Genomic DNA, 13,244 nt, shown 5'->3' on the forward strand with positions numbered 1-13,244 from the left:
TTAGGACTCTGTTTATGCCCCATGTAGACGTCATACCCTCAGAAGCCTTCTAGGAGTTAAGGTTTGTGCCCTTATTGTGATGTTGGAGACTCACAATGTTCCTCCCTCAAGCAAACTGACCTGCAGCTGCTTTCAGGTGGAAAAAGAGAGAGAAGAATCACACAGAATCACAGAATTGTAGGGGTTGGAAGGGACCTCCAGAGATCATCGAGTCCAACCACCCTCTAATTAAGAGATTAAACAAATTTTAGATCTATCAGTTGAAACTGGTTGAGATGGAGAGAAAGAAGCACTGAACTGAGTGTTTTTTGTGATGCCTGGAGGTGCTCGAGAAAGGTTGTTCTGATAACATTCCTTGCTTAGGAGCAAGGAAGATACAGGAGCACTCTAAGATTGTACATTTAGCTGACTAGAAATCCTAACTATCAAATCCTCTTCCTCCTAAAGAGGATTTGCTACAGCCTTTTGTTTGTTAAACTGTTTGTTTGCTTCATTTATAATAGAATAGTACTGGTGGAGGCATCTGCAGTGAAAATGCCCAGGAGGATGTGAGCAGTCGCAGCCTACTCCTTATTTTGTGTGTTATATTGTTCTTTGTAGGTAGCAGCTAATATGAAAAAGATTGACAAATGGTTTGGTATCCAAAAGCAGGTATTCTCCACTTTGTGCAGTTGAAGTCCAAGTGCCAGTCACTTGACATGGGATGTGCTTTTTGGATCGCAGCATGAGCTTGATGGCTGTTGGACTTTGCTTAAGCAGGTATCTCTGTTTTCCGATTAGTTACTCAGCAGTCTTTTTTTCATTTCTGCATGTACATACTGAATAGATTTTCTAATGAATGTTTACTACAGATCTGGGGTCAAAAAGCTTTTCTTATCTGTAGTTTTTTGTTTTTGTTGTTGCTTTTGTTTCTCCTATGGCACACAAGGTGCACAACGTGGTTTTCTTAGAGAGTAGATCTAACATTTTTCGATCTCTAATGTTTCACCTTTTTCCCTTTTCTCACAGAGGTGTGTTTTCATTGGGCCAGGACTTCTGGGTTAATTAGGAACGTTATGAAGAGGAATGTGATGGTTGCTGCATTAGTTTTTTAGGACTTCTCCTTATAGACCAGGTTGTGACAGTTATTCAAAGCTGCTGTTTTTGATGGCTGCTGTTTTTCATTCAGATGAACAATTCTGGTAAGAGCCGACAAAAGCCTATGAAGATGCAGGTAGTCAGAATTTTTTTGTGTTTGGCTAATTAACACGGTCCTTGCAAAATGTTCTTCTAGTTTTCCTCATATTGCAGAGCTATCATTTAGCTCTGCATCAATATGTATAACTGGTCTGTTGGTAAAATAAAATAATCCTCCCAAGCATAGCTGAACAGTATGTTGCCGTCCTTGATAATAGGGCCACTAACAGCTCGTGCTGTTTGGGAAGACCGCACAGAATGTTGCTGGACAAGGAGGAAGCTGGTAGTCAAGGCTTACTCTCCTCAGTGTCCCAATTCTTTGTTTAATACTTGCCTGTGTGACACAGCATGGCTGTCTCAGAGTGACATCTGCATTTGTGTTACGGTGGTACATTCTGCTGAGCAGTCCTTTTTGGGAGAAAAGCACTTCCTTATGTTCTACAGTCTGTTTCAAACACTTGCCTGCTTTCCTGGTTAATGAGACTGCAATGACTGGAACTATGACATCTTTCTGCTATGTCCCTCTGGAAGATGGTTTGTGGTAATCCTGTGTACGTGCTTCAAGGACTTGCAGTGGTAGGGATTCCAAAGCTAAAACAACAACAACAAAAAAGTATCACAGGAAATGTCTAATGAAAGTGGAACATTCAGAAACTTGTTCCATAATAGGCAGCGTTTGTTTTCATTCTGTTGTTTTCATTCAGTACTTAGCAAGAAAGTAAGAATAAACTGTAAAGTAACTTTTCATTCATCTCAGACTTCTCTGAGATGATGACAGTTCCCCGTGTATCCTTATGGAGGAGGGACCTGAAAGGTGGAAATCCATGGAATTGAGGGAATTCAGTATTATGTTTCAGCAGCTTAGAGTTACAGGAATTTGCTCAGTTGTCACGGTGGCACCTGTGCCAAAAATAAAGGTGTGGATTATTTGCCAGGCATCTTGTCCTGCCTGGATTGTGCTCCTAAGAAAACCAACCACTTGGGAAGTTCATGCTAAACTTAAGGTGAAATAAGGAAGAGGGAAGAATTTCTGAACACAACACAGGCATTATTGTCAGTCTCCGTTCAGCATGTGCATAATGCCAGGCCAGAACAAGCTTTCTGGATGTCCTCCGTAAGTCATAAACAATTTGTAGGTATTGCTTTGGGCAGAAGTTCAAAGTGCTTCCTTTTAAAGTTGTTCTTCAGAAGTTAGAATGCTTTTAGAGCTGACTGCCTTCTTATGAAGCCTTAAATCAGGAGCAATGGCAGAGCCATTTCTTCTCAATGCCTGACATGTCTTGTGTTTTTTATTCATTCTACCCTCACTGGGGCAGACACCAGCTCAGCAACCACCTCTTTCTCCAGCTCATTTCCTTCACCTCAGCTCGCTGCTGTTGCAAATCATTTCTTGATTCTGGCATAAATACAGGATGGGTTAGCAGGAAGTTGACAGTGAAAACTCCCTGATGTGCAGGTTGAAAAGTAAAGGAAGGGAGTTGCACTGAGAAGGTATCCAGAGCCCTGCTGGCTTTCAGGTTTCAGAAGGATGAAATGTGCAAGGATAGTAGTTACTGCCTACTGTTAAGGTGTCAGCAGGACAATTAAGCATCGTGTCTTTTAATGCCACTTCACTCTTGCCCCACATGGCTGTTCTGAGTGAAGCAGTGCAGTAGTAGGATGGACATTTAAATAAAGTTTGATACTAAAATCTCAGCCCATTTCCAGTACCACAAATGACAGCCAGAAAGGATTTGTCTTTTCACCATTACCCCGTCTTTCTGACTAATACCATTTAATGAGTATGGGAGGCTCAAGATGGCCGGAGAAAGTAATCCTTCCATTGAGAAACAACTATCTGATCTTATACAGGAGGGACTGAGTTCTGCTTCCCCCCTTCCAGATGGGGCTACACAATACCCCCACCTCAAAACAAATTACAGACATATGCATGCACAAAAAAAGCAGCATGCCAAGTCTGTCTCTTTACCAGCTCTGTTTCTGTTAGCTCCCTGACGTTTTTAGGGCACAAAAGTAGGTTTCTAATATATACAGAATTCTTGGTTTTTGGTGGCAGTTCAGATAGATAATCTACAAGGTTATTGCATGTGAATCCCTGCTCTCTGTGGCAAGTGAACCAGTATGTTGCAGGCTGCACCTGTTACATGGAGCCTGCACCACATCCTTGGAGTGCTGAATTTATACTGAAAAGGTAAAAAGAAAAAGTCATTGCATTTGACTAAGTGAGGATGTTACTCTCTGCCGTAAGTTGTAAATCAAATAAACAAGGCACCCCTTTCCTTTAAGAGAAGTAAGAGAATAAGATCTATATACCCTGGGAACATGTATTTAAAATCGGCTTTCTTTTGCAGTTCTCCCTCCATTTACTTGCTTTGCATAGTAAAGTTTCACTCTTTAGTCACATCAGCCTGGGTACTGGATTGCTGTAGGATGTTGTTTTTCTGTCATAGCCTAATTAACATCTTAGGTTGGGTGTTGGTGTTCCTCTCCCATGCTCAGGTGCTTAATACAGTTCTTATCACCCCAGCACAGTTACTTTGGATCCTAGCCCAGCATGCGTGGGCACTGGCAGCATTTGGATATTTATAGGGATTTCTACTTCCTTCTTTTCTTTGGACCACTTTCTTACTACAAAAATTTGTTGTTCCTTCCATGCTGCAATGGATGTGACACTCCCAGGGTGGTGTCTGGGCAATAGATGTTGTGTATGCACCTAACCAGCTGTTGGGGCAAGTGCAAGCAGGAGGGTAGGACACAGCAATGGCACACAAGGCATAGTTGGAAAAACAAATAAAAATAACAAAAATTGCCTCTTTTGCCTCCTTTCACTTTGGCAGATGACTTGGGCTTGTCCATTTATCACTGTTGGACTGGAACATCTTGAGAACGTTACAATGTGATTTTCAGCATTTAGCTGTCTCTAATCTTTCCAGTTGAAACTGTTCTCTCTGTCTATATGGAGTGATAGAAGAGCAGATGTTATAGGACAGCTCTTTCAAATGGTATGGTGCTGATTTTACATTGATTCATTCTTTGAAATGTGAATTTATAAAGTTTAATTCTTCCAGAGGTCTTTACACTTATTGCTTAAACTTTCATCTCTAAGCGATCCCAGTGGAGAAGGGGCAGCAGCTGTGGTATTTCTTGATGGCTCCCATGTTTGGAGACCTTCTCAGCGTTTGCTGAAGGAGCAGCCAGTTGATGAAAGGAAAGCAAGCAGCAAATTCTTCTGTGCTCTCCTTTGGATGAGGTGCTGGCTGGGTTTCTGTGTTCTGCCAGCAGTTTTTTCCCCTCGAAGTTTTCAGGATTCTGGTAATTTTGAAGCCTAGAACAGAAATTCAGAATGAGACAAATCTGTCAACATGTCTCTGTTGAGAGCTCAGTACCAGTAAGTGTGATTTTAGAAAGCTTTATTTTGGAAGGTGGGTGATAATGAGAATATCGTGTCTGAGCTGCTGTGATCAAGATGGGAAGGACCACATGGAATGGAGCTGGACCCTGAATGCCTGACTGGGGAAGACAGCTTGCAGAGGCTCTATTTTGAGCAGTTCTTATCAGAAGGTACTAAGAGATAGAACTGGGAACCATTACTTGAAAGCGTCTGTAGCATCCTCGGCTTCTCATTAACAGATGGTTCAAAGGGGCACGCATGGCAATGCAAGCTCATGCATGTTTGTGCTTGCTGTGCTCTGTGCCTCTCCTGGCAGTGCTCACTGGCATAATCTGTTGGAAATTAACCTTTTGCTTAAGGTATCATTACAGAGGCTGGTGTAATTTGTCCTGCTGCTGTGATAAATCTTTCTCACTCCACATTCTTCCAAAAGGAAGGTATTCTGTCAGAGTGGCAGAGTAATGCTGGGTGTAGGATGTCACGCTTGTGACAAGCAAACTTTCTTCTCATGCTATAAGTTTGTATGTGCTTTCATTGCCAGGATTGTCCTCACAATCCTCTACCCCAATTACCCATTGATTAGGGCTCCTCTGGTAATCTGCCAGATGCAGGTTTGTTACCAACAGATGGCAGAAAGCATCTGAGGTAGTGAGAGAAAGGATAACGATTGCTGATCTGCATAATAATCAGCTTGTGAACAGGTTTCATAGTTGTTTTTTTTTTTTTTTTCTTCTGTATTTCCAGTGGCTTAAAGATCTCACTGATGGACAACCAGGCACCTTCCCTTCAGTTGAAGAAATATTAATGAAAGAACCTGTTTCTGCCTGGCCACATTAAGTGTTTCTGAAGATGCACATACCACCAAAGACAGATTGAGGTTATACCCAGAGACTGAGATTGTACCCAGAGTGAGTGCTAGGAATGAACATCCAGTCCTTTTGTGATCAAGACCACTGATGTGGGCAAAAATACTTTTCATTCTGCTCTTTTCTTCTTTGCTTTTTTTTTTTTATTTTTTTTTTAAATTTCCCTACAAGCTTGAGAAAATTTTTGATACCTCCTCCTTGGACCAGTTTCACCTTTGCACTGTCCAATGCTTAGTCTGAATAATGACTTTCCATTTGCTCATGCTTTGAGGTTCTGCAGTGCAGTTCTGCTGCTTTGCATGTTGAGAGGAAGCACCATTGCCCCTTACAAGTCTGAATCTGAATGACTGTGGAATTCTTGCAGGAAGAATTCTTCTCTGATGAACTCCAGAGCAATGTTACTGGGGCTGTCTACCTCATAACCCACTGATTTCCTATGCTACACAAGACATGTAGTATGAATTTCTGTTGTTTGTCTGAAAGCTGCATGCATGTGGACTCCTTCCATTAGTAATTCCCCGTATGTGAAGTAAGCCATCTTGTCTTTGTGCCATTCACTGTGAATTTTGCTGTAGGATTTGAGGTAATAAATTCAGTGCTGTGCTATCTTCCGTTTATTCCCCAGCTGGGCTGGTAGACACAAGTTCCTATCCAGCTCCCTCACTTTGATGAAGTCCCTTCTATGGATCAAGATCTAGATGGATTTATATGAAATTTAGACTTGATTTCACTGAATAGTAAATGAAAATACTCTCCCTGAGAATCTTTTTTACCCTGCATGCTGCCAGTGCATCAGCCAGTTCTCTGTGATAAACAGTGTTGCTTATCAGAGGCTCAACTGTATGATGCGCAGCCATGCACTGGTGGCTAGTAACTTGAGTGTTTAAGCCCTGCAAGGCAATCAGTGTTTACTCCTGTGTGTTGCAGCTGTATAATGTGAGGGAAAAGGAGGACTTTTATTTTTGAGCTTATTCAGTGAGAAATACGCACAAGGATTTGCTATTCAGTCTTGATGCTGAGCTATAAACATTGCTGTTGGTTGCCAGATTTTCTTGTCCTTAGCCTGGTTTCTAGGGAAACAGGTCCAAGGCATCTGAGCTTGTGTATGTTTGTTGTAACAAGTTCCTTGTCTTTTTCATATAAGGCCTAGGTCTATTCTCCTAACGTAGTATCAGAACAGCATTATAAGCTCCCCTTTCAGATGCTGAGATACTTGTGTTTATTTTCTGGGAAGATAATGGCTTAACCATTTTCTATGTTATATAGATGTTTTCTAAGGAAAGCTGGGAGCATTTAGCTGTTCTGTTGAATAGGTGAGCCCTGATTAAGTTGGGTCTTGCCTGGAAGCCTTGCAAGGAAAGAGAGCCTGAGGCAGAGATTTCAGGTGCATCTGAGTTGGCATTTGTTTCTTCTGGCTTATGGACAGTACCAGGGGGCAACAGAGCTGAGAAAGAATGTGTAAAGAGAGAAGAGATGGGGGTAAAAGGAGGTTGAATTCCATCTCTTGGTGCTGGTGAGCTTTTAGTTTACTGTATCTCAGGCTACTGACAGTTTGAATATGTAAAGATGATGTGTATTCCAAAAGCATGATCTCTTTTGGTGGAAACTAAAATCATGACAAATGGGAGTCAGCTGTGAGACTGTGTGTATCCTGACAGCAGCATGCTGGGTGGAGAGCAGACTTCTTGGAAGTGATTGAAGTGTAAGTAAAAACAAGTGGTTGGGTTTTTTTCTTTTTAAGTTTTGTTTATTTTTTTCCTGAGGAGCACTGCCTGCTACTGTTCATACTTTCTTTGCTGTTACCTCGAGACTTACCTAGTGTGAAGTGAAAAGCAGAAAGGTGGTGCAGTATTACAGAGGGGCTTATGATCCTTCACAGTGGGAATTTGAACGTAGGTGGCTGCCATTTCTATGTTTGCATGTCTGTCTGACCCTTATCTGCACATGGAGTGCTGCTGAACTCTTGTCCACTGCTGATACTGTGGCAAGGCACTGGTGCTTTGCACTCTGCAGAAATAAGCCCTTTGTTGTTTGGGTTTGCTTGTCCAGTACACCTGCTTCTACTTTTCTTCTTTTCCTTCTTCTGTGGAATCTCTCAGCAACACCCCTTTCAAGGCTTCAGAGTCAAACTGCAGTAAAGCATTGCCAGTGACTTCACAGAAAACAGTGGCTGGCACATGGCATCTCATTCCTTGTAGTGCTTAACTCATCAGAGAGCTCTGAGCCTATTCATTAGCGCACACAACACTAGCACTGTGTGCTACTTCAAAGAGGGAATTGAAACTCTGACAGTCCTACTGAGATATTTCATTGCCTTCGGCTTGAGGCCCTTTCTTCCTGGTGAAGATGCCTGGTTTCATAGGGGCAGGTTGCTTTATTTACAGATGGCGTGCTTTTAATTTGTCTTTAAAGAGATTCTTTCATAGCAACCCCAGCTCTAGAGTGCATCTGAATGTTTTCTGTGTAGCGTGTGGGTAATGCTGAGGGGGCTAGGTACTTCTGTAGGCTAATCCTGCCCTATCATAGAGTCATTTTGATTTGCAAGGGACCCTTAAAGGCCATCTGGTCCAACTCCCCTGCAATGAACAGGGACACCTACAGCTAGATCAGGTGCTCAGAGTCCCGTCCAGTCTGACCTTGAGTGTCTGCAAGGATGGGGTGTCCATCATCTCTCTGGGCAACCTGGTCCAGTGCCTCACCATCCTTATTGTAAAAAAAAAAAACTGCTTCCTCATATCCAATCTAGGTTTAATAAGGAAGCTATGCAAGGGAGTACTGCAGCCTCAAGCAGTACAAGTTTTTGGGTCCCCTACAAAGCATTCCACCCCTGACATATCTGAGCCGTGTGTGGGCAGTGGGGAAGCAGGACACATCACAAGACTCTCTATACTTGGGATCTCTAGATAATTACTAAGAACTGTGGAACAGGATGATGCTTGTGCATAGGCAGCAGATTACGCTGAGGCGGCTGAACAGATTACTGTCCCCAGCTGTTCTATCCCTCCCCAAAGTTGTTGCCCTGCAGCAGTGTTGGCTGGGAGGATCTGAGGAGATGAGAAAATCAATGCTTGGATTCTAAGAGGACAATTTTTAATCACTTCTTGAGCCTGTCTGAACTGTGCTAAGTAGGGAAAGAGGATCTGGTCATGAGCGGTACTTCATCTTGATAGTTTACAGCAGATATCCCACCACACACTGTGAAGTTAACTTTCATACATGAGGGTGGTAGAGGAGCTGCCCTGTCACTTCACCAGCTGATCCTGCAGTGGGGATGCTGCTCCCCACTCACTGCTTTATAACTAGCACAGTCTGATCTGCATAGGAGAAATGCCACAATTCTTGTTCAGTGATGCCCTGCTTCCTGCTGCCAATTACAGCTCTGACCAAAGGAAAGTTTAGGAGTATATTTTTAGCTGAGTATTAATGTTTGCACGCAGCCAACACCCTTTTTTCAAAACCGATGAAAACAAAACCCAAATAAATTATCCCATGATTATTGATCTTTGCTTAATGCTTTATTCTTTGAAGATGTAGAAAATGTAGCTCATCTTCCTGGTTCTGATGCTTGTCTGCTCTGTGACCTCGGAGTCGCATAACGCACTGACAACATGGGACGTGCGGTACCTGAGGCAGATGGCAGTGTGGCTATTTCAGGCGCTCAGAGGAAGTGCGAATGTAAGACTTGCTTATTTCTGATTCAGAAAAAGCTTTGTCACTGTGCATAGGAAAGGAATGGGGAAAGGAAGTTTCCAAAAAGAGCGTGTTGGAGGTTTTCTGTCCTCTGCCTGGATTGATGCCAGAGCTTGTGATGGGATGAGTGTTCTGACAGACTGAAGTTCATAGACTCATAGAAACACTAAGGTTGTAAAGCACCGCTAAGGTCCTCTTGTCCAACCAGAAAGTCAGCTGATGCAGGTACATGAGATACCCAGTTGTTCATGAGGAAGGCAGGAAATCAGACTTGCCACAAAGTACTCTTTCCTGACTGTTTCATTGAGCCTATCTTATTTCAGTCCTTCTACCTTGCTGTGAGCAGATGTGTCCTTGGTGGTTTCCTGCTGCCCACTGCCCTCACTTCCAGGAACTGAGGAATGCTTTACAAGCTGCAATCTGGGGGGCAGTTCACCTGTTCAGTTTTTAATAGTTTAATGTTACTGCTGTGCTCTTAGATGTATGTCATTCTTGCACCTTGATCAAGATGTACTGTGCTCTCTAAAAATTGTTACTTATGAAAGAAGCTCTGCAATTGTTACCTAAAGCTGTGAGAGATAGTAGCAGTGAAACCACATCTTGCTTTTTCTGCACAGCCAGAGTGTGAGGAGATGCAGCTGTGCATGGAGGAATGCTGTGTAGCCACAGCTTATGATAGCACATACAACACGTTGCAGCATGCGGCTCTCTCAAATTCCACTGAGCTGGTACATGGGGTCTGCTGTCCTCCTAAACTCGTGCCTAGGTCTGTTCTCTGCCTGCTGCAAGAGGAAAAATTAATGCTGTTCCTTAATGAAAGCAGTGCCATTTTTTTTTTCCCCTGATGTGTTCTTGCCAAATGTTGTATCTGAAAAGAATCTTTATTGTGTGCAAATTTTCTTCTGCAACTTGCAAGCTAATTGATCCCCTGTGGGTCAAAGCGGAGAGTGCCAGGAAAGGGAAGAATTAAGTTCTGCCTCCTCAAAACTAATCCTGAAACACAAGTGATCGCATGCTGGAAAGCATTTCTGTACATTTCTGAGAATTATGAATATAATCCAATGCAGCTGTTGTGCTAGCATGCCCATTCCTCTCCTCAGGCACTGGATTTGGCCTCTGTTTGGGATGCTGTGTGTTCTGAAGACCTGTACAGGAAACCTCTGCACCTGATTGTACAAAATGTTTCAGCTTGCAATGATATTCCACGTGGCCCAGCACTCAGCAATAGTAATCACTGCCTCTTGTGCTGCAGGGAGCTATGTTAAAACCAGCCAAGATGGAGGCAGTTGGGCATGAGTGCTTGGCTAGGCTGGGGGCTGGTTACCACACCACCAGAGCATCACCCTTTCTCACTGGGGTCAGCCTGAAGTCAAGTGGTGCTCTGCCTGCTATAGGCTTTGCCCTGAATGAGATCAATTTGCGAAAAGCAGTAAGTGTGTGGGAGGAGAGGACAAAAAAACAATCTGGCACAAGCAGGAATAATCTGTATGTTACTGGGCTAGGATGCATTTGCCACAGTACTTTGGGAATTTATTATCCCTTTCCTAAAAGAGAGGAAAGGAGAGAAATGTCAGCTCTTTAGTTTAGTCATGTTTTATAAATTAACTGCTTTTCCAACCCCCTCTGTAACAATTTAAGCTGCTCACAAAGCTTACATGTGCCTCTACCTCTCCAGCCCTGATTTTTCAGCAATGGAGAAATCTATAGTTCTGGCCCCATGGCACTTTTATAGGCGGTGGGGATGTTAATGCCAGAATCTTGGCGCCTTTCCAACCAGTGTAATTACATTCTGCCGACCTGAAATTCTTCCTGCTTGCACACAAGGTCACTTTAGGCCCCGACAGAGCTGGGGCTTCAGCTCTGTGCCCCATTCTGCCCTCCCCACTGGATTCTGTGCTCACTGTGAAATGCCCAAGGCTCTGTAAAAACAGAGCAAAGGAAATGGATCTGAGCAAATTCCCTGAACTGCTGTCATCAGGTTTTGAAGTGTGACCCACTGTCCTGCATCCCTTGATAACTTAAGCCTGGCATATTTTTAGCAGACAGTGGATCTTTTCTTGTTCTCCCTCCGATCCCTTTTGGAGCCAGTGTGGCACAGCTAATTCATGGAGGAAATTGCATTTATTACTTTTCCTAGCAAACGCGCTCCCTCCACAGTGCCGTTTTGTGCAGTGTATGGCAGATGCAAGCTAGGCAGCCCATTTTCCTAATTTCATTTGGAAGGATCAAGAGACATCATGCTGCTCTCACAGGCTGGGAGCTCGTCGAAAAAGAAAAGGCGCAGCAGGCTCCCACATCGATGGAATCTGTGGCATTGCCCCAAATGTTGGTCGTCCAAAAAAAAAAAAAAAAAAAAACCCAACAGACCTCAAGGACAAATTGTATCCTTCCAAAACCAAAACAAACTGCCCCAGCAAAACCAACCCAGCCCTTGTGACAGCCATGGCCAGGAGGAAGGGAGCTGGTGTTGGGACAGTAATTCAGTTGTTGTTCTGATGTAGATCTGCTTGTGCTGCCTTTGCTTTCCTGTACTGCAGGGCAGAGCTGACAAACCCTCATCCAGGGAATCCTGATACTCAGGCAGCTCTTTTTGCATGCAGTGTCTGCTCAGCCACTCCGACTGTGTCCAGACCTACGTTTCCATGCTGTTAAACCCTGGGTCTTTGAGCATTCATTCTTTACAGTGCCTCTGTACTATAGCCTTCCTCCTGTGCTCAATCTCTCTTTGATGTCCTAGCTTGTAGATTTTTAAAATGGCACAACCTAGAGAGGATCTGGGGGAACAAAGCACGTAGGAGAGACCTGCTGGTTCTGGGACTGTTTTTCTTGTTAAAGCTGCAGTGGCCCTCAGCTAAGCCCTCTGTTTTCCTTTTCTTCTTCCTTTCATCTTTGTTTGATTGTTTTCCTTAGGGAAGAGGTGCTAGGAGGAGGCACAGCAATCGTACCTGACATACACCTTACAAACCAAGGTGATGTAGACATCCATCAGCACTGTTTTTCAAGCTGTCTGAATCCAGCCATGTTATCCAAACAAGTGTTACAGGACTTGGAGTTAGACTTGTCATTCTCTTTTGAAAGCGATAGAAAGTGAACCCTTGTTCAGAGCTAACAGTTCCTTTCCCGCACCCTGTCTCCACCTCAGGTGAATTCAGTGCTTATATGTGGACAGCCATGAAAAGAAGATGCAATTACGTTTCTAGTTTAAACAGACCTATTCAGAACTCTGTGAAGATTTAGTCTTTGCAGAGAATGAGATTAGACTGAGTGCTGTCTCTTGAAATGTAGAAGTGTGTGGACGCAGTCAGGTCTGGGAGTGCCAGTGAAACTGCATGCAGGAGGAAGCATGTGTGTTCTGGGTGCTGAGGTGCCTCGTGTTTCTGCAGCTGTCTGCATAAAGAAAGGCCCACCGTTTCCAAAGTGATTCACCATTCGGGGTGTGCTTCCATGCAGACTGCCTCATCAGAAAGAGCCCTGCGGGCACCAAATGGCAGTCGCCTTGCAGACAGTTTGTGGGGCACCCATGGGCAGGCCCAGCCCCACTTGCTGCAGGGCCTCTGGCTTCTGGGAGCTGCCGTGCCGGAGCTGACACCCAGGCTGAATGTTCAGAGCAGCCTCCAGGCTGGGCCTGAGGCCAGATCTGCTGCTGGTCCACGCTTGGGCCTGGACTGAGGATGAGGTGCGAGCGCATTCAGGAGAGCGCCTTGAATGAGCTCTGTGCGTTTGCTCGCTCTTGGGCAGAACCCTGCATGCCCGCCTGCCCATCTGCTCTCATGGCAGTGGTACATGACTGACAGGCTCACAGAGCACCCTGGGCTTCTGCCGCACTTGTCACCTGCCTCAGGGCGGCTGGGATTTGAGCTGCACCATACCAAGGGTGTGCTTTTAGAGCATTCCTCGGTTCCTGGAAGTGAGGGCAGTGGGCAGCAGGAAACCACCAAGGACACATCTGCTCACAGCAAGGTAGAAGGACTGAAATAAGATAGGCTCAATGAAACAGTCAGGAAAGAGTACTTTGTGGCAAGTCTGATTTCCTGCCTTCCTCATGAACAACTGGGTATCTCATGTACCTGCATCAGCTGACTTTCTGGTTGGACAAGAGGACCTTAGCGGTGCTTTACAAC

The sequence above is a fragment of the Tetrao urogallus genome (genome assembly GCF_951394365.1).
Source record: "Tetrao urogallus genome assembly, chromosome: 6".
NCBI classification, from domain to species: Eukaryota; Metazoa; Chordata; class Aves; order Galliformes; family Phasianidae; genus Tetrao; species Tetrao urogallus.